The 13,217-nt window shown below is 39.9% G+C and overlaps 1 long non-coding RNA gene across 1 annotated transcript; it reads left to right on the top strand.

Annotated features, from left to right (window-relative positions):
• The first annotated feature begins 21 nt into the window (after positions 1-21).
• Positions 22-13,017, top strand: LOC118879961. Its single transcript, XR_005016198.1, has 3 exons — positions 22-98; positions 5,416-5,610; positions 12,955-13,017. It is a non-coding gene; the product is annotated as an uncharacterized LOC118879961 (long non-coding RNA).
• The last annotated feature ends 200 nt before the right edge of the window (positions 13,018-13,217 follow it).

Genomic DNA, 13,217 nt, shown 5'->3' with positions numbered 1-13,217 from the left:
CTGCGCGCTCGCCGTGCGTCCGCACGCAGCCCCGCCTCCCATGGGGACCTGGCCTGAGGAGCAGGGGCGGGAACTTAGAGACTAAGGCAGCGCGAAAGGTAAGAGGTGTGGAGAATTTGGGGTTTCCAAAAAGTGTTTGCTGACTCATCCAAACAAAAGTGAGACCTGGTTGTATCAACTCATTTTAAAAGTAGTTAAACTCCCGCTAAGTGTCTGTGCTCGCCCCGCCCAGGAGAGAGCGTGCACTCCGTGAGGGACACATGAAAGGCTGAGTGAACATCTGCCTGTGGTCCCTTACCTGGTGCACGAGTGTGTGAATTTCTGTGAAGAGTTCTCAATTTCTGTAGTTTCTGCTGACTTGACACGGTGGTTGGCAAATGGTGACGTGTTCCATGCATTCAGGACATGATCATGGTTACTAATAACCACTTTGTTTTGTACTGACAACTCCACAGAGAATTTACTACTGAATATCCACTTTACAGAAGAGAAACTGAGGCGTAGGAAGTGAAGTGACTGAGTAAGAGGAAGGACTCAGGCAATTGGTGTTAGTAAATTAACCCTTCAAGGAGGCCGTTAGACCGCGGTGGCTCTAGTGATGCGGCCCCCTCCATAAACCAACCAAAATCTAAGCCTGTCAACGCCTCAGGGTGACGAACACCGTTGAGGACAACCAGTCACAAACCACCAACTAGGCTTTAAAGCTATAGCAAACCAGTCTTTTCCTTGCTTTGCTTCTGCCCTTTTAAAGTAAAAATCTCTGCAGCTCCTGTGGCTGGAGTGCTCCTCACCACTTCCGCTTCGGTGGTGCCTGAGTTGAATCTATTTTTGCTCACATAAAGTCTTAAAATTTTAAATATGCCTCAGTTTGTCTTTTAAGATTGGCCTTAGAAGTTGGATTTGTGTCCAGTTTCTAGAACAGTGGTCGTCCTCTGGTCAGGCCTTAGGCGTTACGTGCACAACGTTCCTCTTCTACCACCACCTTCTGGATACCTCCACCCACTACCAGCAATCGCGCATCAGATCCCCTAGATGTGGTCAGCAATGGGTTTTACATGCAGCGTGCTCACATTATAACATCGCAGACACTCCTCCGTCCTCCAGCCAGCGTGTGAGGTGAACCATTACCATTCCTGTTGAAGAGCCTGCTGTAACCACTTTCCCAAACACAGCCACTCTCCAGCTGACCCTGGGTAACCACTCATCTGAACTTGGTCTCCATCACTGCCGTGGATGTCTTTATATTTAGGCTACATTTTTAAGTATTCTTAAACAGCATATAGTATTCTACTATGTTTTCTCTTGTTACTTGCTTTATTTAGTGTTATCTTTGCTCGGTTCATCCATGCTGACACGTAAAGATCTGTGTAGTTCATGTACTTTCCTCGCTATGTAGGATTCCCATGTAGGGAAATACAATAATTTATATGTGTATTTTCCTGTTGATAGACATTTAAATTGTTTCCAATTTTCAGTAGGATTTCTGTTTGAAAAAAATTTTATATAATTTTTAAAGGTTACTTTACATTTACAGTTATTGCAAAATTTTGGCTATACTCCCTGTGTTCTACAACACATCCTTGAGCCTATCGTACACCCAGTAGTTTACATCTCTCACTTCCCCACCCCTGTATTGCCCCCTCCTCCCCCTCCACACTGGCAACCATTAGTTTGTTCTCTATATCTGTGAGTCTCCTTCTATTTTTTTTTAATTAATTAATTAATTTATTTATTTATGACTGTGTTGAGTCTTTGTTTCTGTGCGAGGGCTCTCTCTAGTTGCGGCAAGTGGGGACCACTCTTCATCGCGGTGCGTGGGCCTCTCACCATCGCGGCCTCTTTTGTTGCGGAGCACAGCCTCCAGACGTGCAGGCTCAGTAATTGTGGCTCACAGGCCCAGTTGCTCCGTGGCATGTGGGATCTTCCCAGACCAGGGCTCGAACCCGTGTCCCCTGCGTTGGCAGGCAGATTCTCAACCACTGTGCCACCAGGGAAGCCCCATAGTGCCTCTTTTAAATGAACACTTACTATGTGCCAACACTCTGGAGTTTTACATATATTTCTTAACTTATTCTTCCTCTTATCATTTCCTTTAACAGATGAAGCAACAAGTTGACAAATGTCTTGATAAGCTAGTAACTGCAGTTTAAAACTTCATATCACCCCAGAGCTCTGGGGAAGCACATGAATAGTAGAGAGGGTGCCGTCTTGGGCTGGCCTGGTCTGAAGTTTCTCCCTTCATCCCCCCACGAGGGAAGCTCAGGTTTTCCCTGGTTCTTGACCAAACCTGGTGATGTCGCAGGCCTGGCTGCATGTGCAGTAGTTTGCACCAAGGCTCCAAGGCAGGGGGTGAGGTGGAGAGCAATGAATCCCCACCCGGTTTCTCTTCAGAGAGAGAAGGTTATGGCCCTTTCCTGGATGTCTGCTTCTGGGTGTCTCCTTCTTTTTTATTATATTCAGTAGTTTTTTGTATTTTTTAGATTCCATATATAGGTGATATCCTACAGTATTTGTTTTTGTTTGACTTATTTCACTTAGCATAATACCCTCCAAGTCCATCTATTTTGCTGCAAATGGCAAAATTTCATTCTTTTTTATGGCTGCATAGTATGCCATTGGTTATATGTACCACATCTTCTTTATCCATTCATCTCTTGATGACACTTAGGTTGCTTCCATAACTTGGCAATTGTAAATACTGCTGCTCCGAACATTGGGGTGCATGTATCTTTTCAAATTAGTGTTTTTGTTTTTTTTGGATATATACCCAGGAGTGGAGTTGCGGGGTCATATGGTAGTTCTATTTTTAGCTTTTTGAGAACCCTCCATACTGTTTTCCACAGTGGCTGCACCAATTTACATTCCTACCAACTGTACCAGGGTTCCCTTTTCTCTACATCCTTGCCCACATTTGTTGTTTGTGCTCTTCTTGATGATAGCCATTCCGACAGGAGTGAGGTGATACCTCAGTGTAGTTTTGATTTGCATTTCCTTGATGATTAGCAGTGTCGAGCATCTTTTCATGTGCCTGTTGGTCATCTGCATTTCCTCTTTGGAAAAATGTTGATTCAGTTCTTCTGCCCATGTTTTAATCAGGTTGTTAGTTTTTTTGATGTTGTGTTTTATGAGCTGTTTCTGTGTGTTGGCTATTAATCCCTTATTGGTCCTATCCATTGCAAATATTTTCTCCCATTCAGTGGGTTGTCTTTTCATTTTGTTGATTGTTACCTTTGCTTGCAAAAGCTTTTAAGTTTCATTAGGTCTCATTTGTTTATTTTTGCTTTTATTTTCTTTACTTTAAGAGATGGATCAAAAAAATATTGCTGTGATTTATGTCAAAGAGTGTTCTGCCTATGTTATCTTCTAGGAGTTTTATAGTATCCAGTCTTACATTTAGCTCTTTAATCCATTTTGAGTTTATTTTTGTATATGGCATTAGAGAATGTCCTAATTTCATTCTTTTACATGTAACTGTCCAGTTTTCCCAGCACCACTTATTGAAGAGACTGTCTTTTCTTCATTGCATAATCTTGCCCTCTTTGTCGTATATTGCTATTAATGCATGGGTTTATTTCTGGCTTTCTATCCTGTTCCATTGATCTATATGTCTGTTTTTGTGCCAGGACCTACTGTTTTCATAACTGTAGCTTTGTAGTATAGTCTGGAGTCAGACAGCATGGTTCCTCCAGCTCTGTTCTTCTTTCTCAAGATTGCTTTATCTATTCGGCATCTTTGGTGCTTCCATACAAATTCAAAAGTTTTTTGGTTCTGGTCCTGTGAAAAGTGCCATTGGCATTTTGATAAGGATTGCATTGAATCTGTAGATTGCCTTGGGTAGTACGGTCATGTTAACAGTATTGATTCTTCCAATCCAAGAACATGGAATATCTTTCCATCTGTTTGTGTTACCTTCAATTTATTTTACGAGTGTCTTATAGTTTTTGGAGTTCAGGTTTTTTGCCTCCTTAGGTAGGTTTTTTCCTAGGTATTTTATTCTTTTTAATGCAATGGTAAGTGGGATTGTTTCCTTAATTTCTCTTTCTGATAGTTCATTGTTAGTGTATAGAAGTTCCACAGAGTTCTGTGTTAATTTTGTATCCTGCAGCTCTACTAAATTCATTGTTGAGCTCTAGTAATTTTCTGGTGGCTCTTTGGGATTTTCTTTGTGTAATATCATGGGATCTGCAAATAGGGACAGTTTTACTTCTTCCTTTCCAATTTGGATTCCTTTTATTTCTTTTTCTTCTCTGATTGCTGCAGCTGGGACTTCCAAAACTATGTTGAATGTAAGTGGTGAGAGTGGGAATCCTTGTCAGTATGATTTCTGTGTCACTACGTCCATTTTTTTTAGTCTCCAGCATGACTTAGTGTAGTCGTCTCCTGTCTAATTAAAGCTCCCTCTTCTGCGTTTTCCATCAAGACACTTGATTTTTTTATGCCTCTCTACTTCCTTCTTCTCAGTCTCACTCTTGGGTGTCTCTTGCTTACCCAGTTTCAATGTAGGTGTTCTTTAGTTTCCCATCCTCAGCATCCACCCCTTTGGACATTTCACAGTTTCTCTGGGTGATCTTATTTCCTGTTCAGGCTTAACTTCCCCCTCCAGGGTGATGTCTTCTAAGAAAGATAACGCTCTCCATACATCAAACTGCCTCCTGGAAAGCTGCATATTTCTCATTGTCCTCAGCATCAGATCTGTGTTCCTTAGCTTGGCATATAAGCTCCTTCACGATTGGACTACCTCTTTTGTCTTACTTCTGGCTTCATTCCTTCCTGAATGTCTTCTCTAGACATGTGAACCAGCTTATAGTTTCTGATGTTCTATCATTCCTGCCTGGGCCTTTACAGATGCTGCTTCTTTACTTAAGACCCTCCTCTTCTGCTTGCTCTACAGTGAGCTGACATCCGCTTGTTTCCCAGCCTCAGGTTGGGGGCCAGCTTCCCTGGGAGGCCTTCTTTCCCTAACCCTCATCTCTCCTCCCCTGCTTGTTTAGTGCCTCACTACTCTGCTCCCTGACATCCCTGTATCATAATACTTACTGTCTCCAGCGATAAGCATCTTTTTAGATAGTTTTCCTTCCATGGACTATAAGCCCTTTGAAGGCAGGGACCGTGTTTCATTCATCCTTATATTCCCTATGCCTAGCACAGTGTTGGTACACAGGAAGTGCTGATTAATGACTCCTGGAACTTTCTCGTCTATTCTGCATATAAGTCATTAATAGCACCTTGTGGCTACTGCCCACAGATGAAGCTCAGGGAAGCTTTATCATATTAATTAATCATGTAACAGATTAACTTAAAATGTGTTCTCCTCGAGCTTACCTATTTTCTGTCTGGCAGTCAAGGCTTGCCTGATCATCTCTTCCCTCCTTACATTTAATTATGGCTTAATAGTGGCTTTGGTTCTCCTTTCAGCATCTGGTGTGTTCTAGCTTCCCTGAACATGGTAAGCAAAAGCTGCCTCCCCACAGCACCTCTGGGACCCTCTGACAAGCCAGGTGCATGCCTGGCCCAAGACAAGATGCCTGGGCTTCCCTGCAGGTACCTGACCTGGGAGGGACATGGCTACTGGGCAGTACAAGATGCGGGCTCTCCTCCTTCTGGTCTCTGGTGAGTGTAAGTTTGACTAGAATACAGTGTATCATTTTACCTCTGATTCCCTGTAGTTGACTGCTGGTCCATCACGACAACATTATACCCAGACTGCCAAGCCATTTTACCTTCCCATGGAACCTCACTGCAGACGCATTCTGCTCATCTCTAACATTCATCTTCTCTGGACCTGCTTTCAGAGCAATGTGTTTTGTTAGATCCAGTCACAGAGCTATGTCAACAACATAGGCTGTCTTATTTTAACTGACGTGTGGTCCCCATTTCTTTTTTCTACTCCCTTACTTATGGCTGTTAACAATTACTCTTTCTCCACTCTTTTTATGTCCCACTAGACTCTGTTGTGTGTCCTTGCTCTCTCACCTGAAGAGGATACCTCTTCTTTCACCAGGAAAGTAAGGGTTCAGACACACACTTCCTCGTCTTCTTTCTGCTAACTCTGGCTGCCTTCCAATACATGTTCCATGACGCAGACACCACCATCTCCTCTTCAAATCCTTCTGTGACTTTCCATTGCTCTTAGGATAAAGACAAACCTCCTCACAGTGGTCTAAAATGTGGAGTCACAGGCTGGCTTCCGGTAGAGAACTGTTGCTGTTCTGTAAGATAAGGAGCTTGCTTCAGAATGTAAATCATATGTCCACTAGATATACTGTTTAGTTTAACAGGCAAGACTTTCTTGATGAAAGAAGCAGTGTGTTGACCTGCATTCTAGAGCAAGCTTCTCATCTTGTTGTGCACTGGCACTCTGGGTGTCCTAGTCTGAAGGGCAGGACATCCCCTGGGCATGATGGAGCATGATCTCTGCAGCCTCGTCTTGCACCTCCTTCCTTTCATTCTCAATCATCCAGCCCACAGTGGCCTCCTTTCAGGCCTGCATACTTACAATGGCACATTGCCCATGCTGCCTCTCTGCATGAAATGTCCTTCTGTTTAGTTTGCCACTGATTAATGCCTCCTCATCCTTCTCATCTCTTCTCATGTGTCACTTTGTCAAGAAAGTATCCCCTTACCTACTCAACTCATCACATCCCCCTACCGTAGCTCACATAACACCAGGTACCTCTCGCTTATAGCCTTCATCACATTTCACAGCCAGTTTTAGATAGGTGTTTACCATATGGTCCGTGAGGAAGAGATCATGACTGTTTTGCTTACTCTTTTTCTTTTCACACACACACACTGTATTTTATTTTTACAAGAGATAAATAGACTGACACCAAGCATTGTACATGGATGACACAACAAAAGCAACAATGATTGCAATTACCAAACATGAAACACACTCATACTATGTCATAATATTGACATTCAGTCCAGTAATCCTCCACTGTAACAGCTCCTTTACTTTGCAGTGAAAATTGATTTGTATATTCTTTGCCTCTGAGTCCTTGTGGGATTTTTTTTTTAATTCAAACAGAAAGTCACAAAAATTATACTCATCCTCATCAGTTCACTCAGTCCCATGTAATTAATTTTTTTTTCATCTTGACCTTTTGTTAGCACTTTTATGAGTTCATCAGTTTTTCATTAGAGTTCTGAAAATGCTTATTCATTCAGTTCAGCAGTACAGTCAGTTACCAGAAACCTGTACTTGTCAGAGTCTTTTCCATGAATTTCTTGAAGATGAAACCCTTTTATAGGAACATATTTGCAAAAGCATCAGAGTACACCCAGAACTGTCTGTAAATGACAAAAGACTTAAAAATGACCACGGTTAAAGATTTGATGAAAGTTCATAATAATGCAGTTGAAAAGAAAATTAGTTATTTCTGAGATATACATTTTAAAGTAATAACTAGGATTATGACTTATAACATTATACCAGAACATATAAGATTTTTAGAAATTTCATGTAATATCTGAAACATTTATATTAACATATTTCCATACCAATAACCCAATGAAAGTTTAGTATTAGTGGTTCTGTTTGTTTGTTTTCTTATACTGCAAGTTCTTATTAGTCATCAATTTTATACACATCAGTGTATACATGTCAATTCCAATCGCCCAATTCAGCACACCACCATCCCCACCCCACTGCAGTTTTCCCCCCTTGGTGGCCATATGTCTGTTCTCTACATCTGTGTCTCAACTTCTGCCCTGCAAACCGGCTCATCTGTACCATTTTTCTAGGTTCCACATACATGCGTTAATATACGATATTTGTTTTTCTCTTTCTGACTTCCTTCACTCTCTATGACAGTCTCTAGATCCATCCACGTCTCAACAAATGACTCAATTTCGTTCCTTTTTATGGCTGAGTAATATTCCATTGTATATATGTACCACAACTTCTTTATCCATTCGTCTGTTGATGGGCATTTAGGTTGCTTCCATGACCTGGCTATTGTAAATAGTGCTGCAATGAACATTGGGGTGCATGTGTCTTTTTGAATTACGGTTTTCTCTGGGTATATGCCCAGTAGTGGGATTGCTGGGTCGTATGGTAATTCTATTTTTAGTTTTTGAAGGAACCTCCATATTGTTCTCCATAGTGGCTGTATCAATTTACATTCCCACCAACAGTGCAAGAGGGTTCCCTTTTCTCCACACCCTCTCCAGCATTTGTTGTTTGTAGATTTTCTGATGATGCCCATTCTAACAGGAGTGAGGTGATACCTCATTGTAGTTTTGATTTGCATTTCTCTAATAATTAGTGATGTTGAGCCGCTTTTCATGTGCTTCTTGACCATCTGTATGTCTTCTTTGGAGAAATGTCTATTTAGGTCTTCTGCCCATTTTTGGATTAGAGTGATTGTTTCTTTAATATTGAGCTGCATGAGCTGTTTATCTATTTTGGAGATTAATCCTCTGTCCGTTGATTCGTTTGCAAATATTTTCTCCCATTCTGAGGGTTGTCTTTTCGTCTTGTTTATGGTTTCCTTTGCTGTGCAAAAGCTTTGAAGTTTCATTAGGTCCCATTTGTTTATTTTTGTTTTTATTTCCATTACTCTAGGAGGTGGATCAAAAAAGATCTTGCTGTGACTTATGTCAAAGAGTGTTCTTCCTATGTTTTCCTCTAAGAGTTTTATAGTGTCAGGTCTTACATTTAGGTCTCTAATCCATTTTCAGTTTATTTTTGTGTATGGTGTTAGGGAGTGTTCTAATTTCATTCTTTTACATGTACTGTCCAGTTTTCCCAGCACCACTTATTGAAGAAACTGTCTTTTCTCCATTGTCTATCTTTGCCTCCTTTGTCGTAGATTAGTTGACCATAGGTGTGTGGGTTTATCTCTGGGCTTTCTATCTTGTTCCATTGATCTATGTTTCTGTTTTTGTGCCAGTACCATATTATCTTGATTACTGTAGCTTTGTAGCATAGTCTGAAGTCAGGGAGTCTGATTCATCCAGCTCCGTCTTTTTCCCTCAAGACTGCTTTGGCTATTCGGGGTCTTTTATGTCTCCATACAAATTTTAAGATGATTTGTTCTAGCTCCTTAAAAAATGCCATTGGTAATTTGATAGGGATTGCATTGAATCTGTAGATTGCTTTGGGTAATATAGTCATTTTCACGATATTGATTCCTCCAATCCAAGAACATGGTGTATCTCTCCATCTGTTGGTATCATCTTTAATTTGTTTCATCAGTGTCTTATAGTTTTCTGCATACAGGTCTTTTGTCTCCCTAGGTAGGTTTATTCCTAGGTATTTTATTCTTTTTGTTGCAATGGTAAATGGGAGTGTTTCCATAATTTCTCTTTCAGATTTTTCATCATTAGTGTATAGGAATGCAAGAGATATCTGTGCATTAGTTTTGTATCCTGCAACTTTACCATATTCATTAATTAGCTCTAGCAGTTTTCTGGTGGCAGTTTTAGGATTCTCTATGTATAGTATCATGTCATCTGCAAACAGTGACAGTTTTACTTCTTCTTTTCCAATTTGTATTCCTTTTATTTCTTTTTCTTCTCTGATTGCCGTGTCTAGGACTTCCAGAACTATGTTGAATAATAGTGGTGAGAGTGGGCATCCTTGTCTCGTTCCTGATCTTAGAGGAAATGCTTTCAGTTTTTCACCATTGAGAATGATGTTTGCTGTGGGTTTGTCATATATGGCCTTTATTATGTTGAGGTAGGTTCCCTCTATGCCCACTTTCTGGAGAGTTTTTATCATAAATGGGTGTTGAATTTTGTCAAAAGCTTTTTCTGCCTCTATTGAGATGATCATATGGTTTTTATTCTTCAATTTGTTAATATGGTGTATCCCATTGATTGATTTGCGTATATTGAAGAATCCTTGCATCCCTGGGATAAATCCCACTTGATCATGGTGTATGATCCTTTTAATGTGTTGTTGGATTCTGTTTGCTAGTATTTTGTTGAGGATTTTTGCATCTATATTCATGAGTGATATTGGTCTGTAATTTTCTTTTTTTGTAGTATCTTTGTCTGGTTTTGGTATCAGGGTGAGGGTGGCCTCATAGAATGAGTTTGGGAGTGTTCCTTCCTCTGCAATTTTTTGGAAGAGTTTGAGAAGGATAGGTGTTAGCTCTTCTCTAAATGTTTGATAGAATTCACCTGTGAAGCCATCTGGTCCTGGACTTTTGTTTGTTGGAAGATTTTTAATCACAGTTTCAATTTCATTACTTGTGATTGGTCTGTTCATATTTTCTATTTCTTCCTGGTTCAGTCTTGGAAGGTTATACCTTTCTAAGAATTAGTCCATTTCTTCCAGGTTGTCCATTTTATTGGCATAGAGTTGCTTGTAGTAGTCTCTTAGGATGCTTTTTATTTCTGCGGTGTCTGTTGTAACTGTCCTTTTTCATTTCTGATTTTATTGATTTGAGTCCTCTCCCTCTTTTTCTTGATGAGTCTGGCTAATGGTTTATCAATTTTGTTTATCTTCTCAAAGAACCAGCTTTTAGTTTTATTGATCTTTGCTATTGTTTTCTTTGTTTCTATTTCACTTAGTTCTGCTCTGATCTTTATGATTTCTTTCCTCCTGCTAACTTTGTGTTTTGTTTGTTCTTCTTTCTCTAGTTCCTTTAAGTGTAATGTTAGATTGTTTATTTGAGATTTTTCTTGTTTCTTGAGGTAGGCTTGTATAGCTATAAACTTCTATCTTAGAAATGCTTTTGCTGCATCCCATAGATTTTGGATTGTCATGTTTTCACTGTCATTTGTCTCTATGTATTTTTTGATTTCCTCTTTGATTTCTTCAGTGATCTCTTGTTTATTTAGTAACATATTGCGTAGCCTCCATGTGTTTGTGTTTTTTACCTTTTTCTCCCTGTAATTGATTTCTAATCTAATAACATTGTAGTCAGAAAAGATGCTTGATATGATTTCAGTTTTCTTAAATTTACTGAGGCTTGATTTGTGACCCAAGATGTGATCTATCCTGGAGAATGTTCCATGGGCACTTGAGAAGAAAGTTTAATCTGCTGTTTTTGGATGGAATGTCCTATAAATATCAATTAAATCTATCTAGTCTGTTGTGTCATTTAAAGCTTGTGTTTCCTTATTAATTTTCTGTTGGATGATCTGTCCATTGGTGTAAGAGAGGTGTTAAAGTCCCCCACTATTATGGCGTTACTGTCGATTTCCTCTTTTATAGCTGTTAGCAGTTGCCTTATGTATTGAGGTGCTCCTATGTTGGATGCATATATATTTATAATTGTTATATCTTCTTCTTGGATTGATCCCTTGATCATTATGTAGTGTCCTTCCTTGTCTCTTGTAACATTCTTTATTTTAAAGTCTATTTTATCTGATATGAGTATTGCTACTCCAGCTTTCTTTTGACTTCCATTTGCATGGAATATCTTTTTCCATCCCCTCACTTTCAGTCTGTATGTGTCCCTAGGTCTGAAGTGGGTCTCTTGTAGACAGCATATGTATGGGTCTTGTTTATGTATCCATTAATCCAGTCTATGTCTTTTGGTGGGAGCATTTAATCCATTTACATTTAAGGTAATTATCAATATGTATGTTCCTATTACCATTTTCTGAATTGTTTTTGGTTTTTTATTGTAGGTCTTCTCCTTCTCTTCTGTTTCCTGCGTAGAGAAGTTCCTTTAGCATTTGTTGTAAAGCTTATTTGGTGGTTCTGAATTCCTTAGCTTTTGCTTGTCTGTAAAGCTTTTGATTTCTCCATCGAATCTGAATGTGATCCTTGCTGGGTAGAGTAATCTTGGTTGTAGGTTCTTCCCTTTTGTCGCTTTAAGTATATCATGCCACTGCCTTCTGGCTTGTAGAGTTTCTGCTGCGAAATCAGCCGTTAACTTTATGGGAGTTCCCCCTGTATGTTATTTGTCATTTTTCCCTTGTTGCTTTCAATAATTTTTCTTTGTCTTTAATTTTTGCCAATTTGATTACTATGTGTCCTGGTGTGTTTCTCCTTGGGTTTATCCTGTATGGGACTCTCTGCACTTCCTGGACTTGGGTGGCTTTTTCCTTTCCCATGTTAGGGATGTTTTTGACTATAATCTCTTCAAATATTTTCTTGGGTCCTTTCTCTCTCTCTTCTCCTTCTGGGACCCCTATAATGTGAATGTTGTTGTGTTTAATGTTGTCCCAGAGGTCTCTTAGGCTGTCTTCATTGCTTTACATTCTTTTTTCTTTATTCTGTTCCACAGCAGTGAATTCCACCATTCTGTCTTCCAGGTCACTTATCCATTCTTCTGCCTCAGTTATTCTGCTATTGATTCCTTCTAGTGTATTTTTCATTTCAGTTATTTTATTGTTCGTCTGTTTGTTTGTTCTTTAATTCTTCTAGATCTTTGTTAAACATTTCTTGCATCTTCTCGATCTCTGCCTCCATTGTTTTTCTGAGGTCCTGGATCATCTTCACTATCATTATTCTGAATTCTTTTTCTGGAAGATTGCCTATCTCCATTTCATTTAGTTGTTTTTCTGGGGTTTTATCTTGTTCCTTCATCTGGTACATAGCCCTCTGCCTTTTCATCTTGTCTGTATTCCTCTGAATGTGGTTTTTGTTCCACAGGCTGCAGGATTGTAGTTCTTCTTGCTTCTGGTGTCTGCCCTCTGCCCCCATATAACTTATGAAACTAAGCAAAATGAAGACTCAAAATTCATTTCAAATAATGAAATGAAAATATAATGTGGAATGGAACTGGGAAAATACCTGGTTTAAACTCTGGAAAGTACTAACTACACAATTCTGGATGAGTTGCTTAATCTTGCTTAGTCTAATTTAATGCCCATCTCACAGGATTTTATGATGATTAATTTAATATCTTTGTATAACATACAGTGTTATGTAATTTGTTCTTGTTGTTCTTCTTGAGTAAATTCATATCTTTAAGCAACTCACTTTAAAAAGTAGTTACTGGGGCTTCCCTGGTGGCGCAGTGGTTGAGAATCTGCCTGCCAATGCAGGGGACACGGGTTCGAGCCCTGGTCTGGGAAGATCCCATATGCCGCGGAGCAGCTGGGCCCGTGAGCCACAATTACTGAGCCTGCGTGTCTGGAGCCTGTGCTCCGCAACAAGAGAGGCCGTGACGGTGAGAGGCCCGCGCACCGTGATGAAGAGTGGCCCCCGCTTGCCACAACTAGAGAAAGCCCTCGCACAGAAACGAAGACCCAACACAGCCATAAATAAATAAATATACAAATACTTAAAAAAAAAAGTAGTTACTTAC

The sequence above is a fragment of the Balaenoptera musculus genome, chromosome 1, assembly GCF_009873245.2.
Source record: "Balaenoptera musculus isolate JJ_BM4_2016_0621 chromosome 1, mBalMus1.pri.v3, whole genome shotgun sequence".
In the NCBI taxonomy this organism is placed as follows: domain Eukaryota; kingdom Metazoa; phylum Chordata; class Mammalia; order Artiodactyla; family Balaenopteridae; genus Balaenoptera; species Balaenoptera musculus.
The sequence above is the reverse complement of the archived record's forward strand: the minus strand, read 5'-3'. Positions and strand labels throughout refer to the sequence as shown.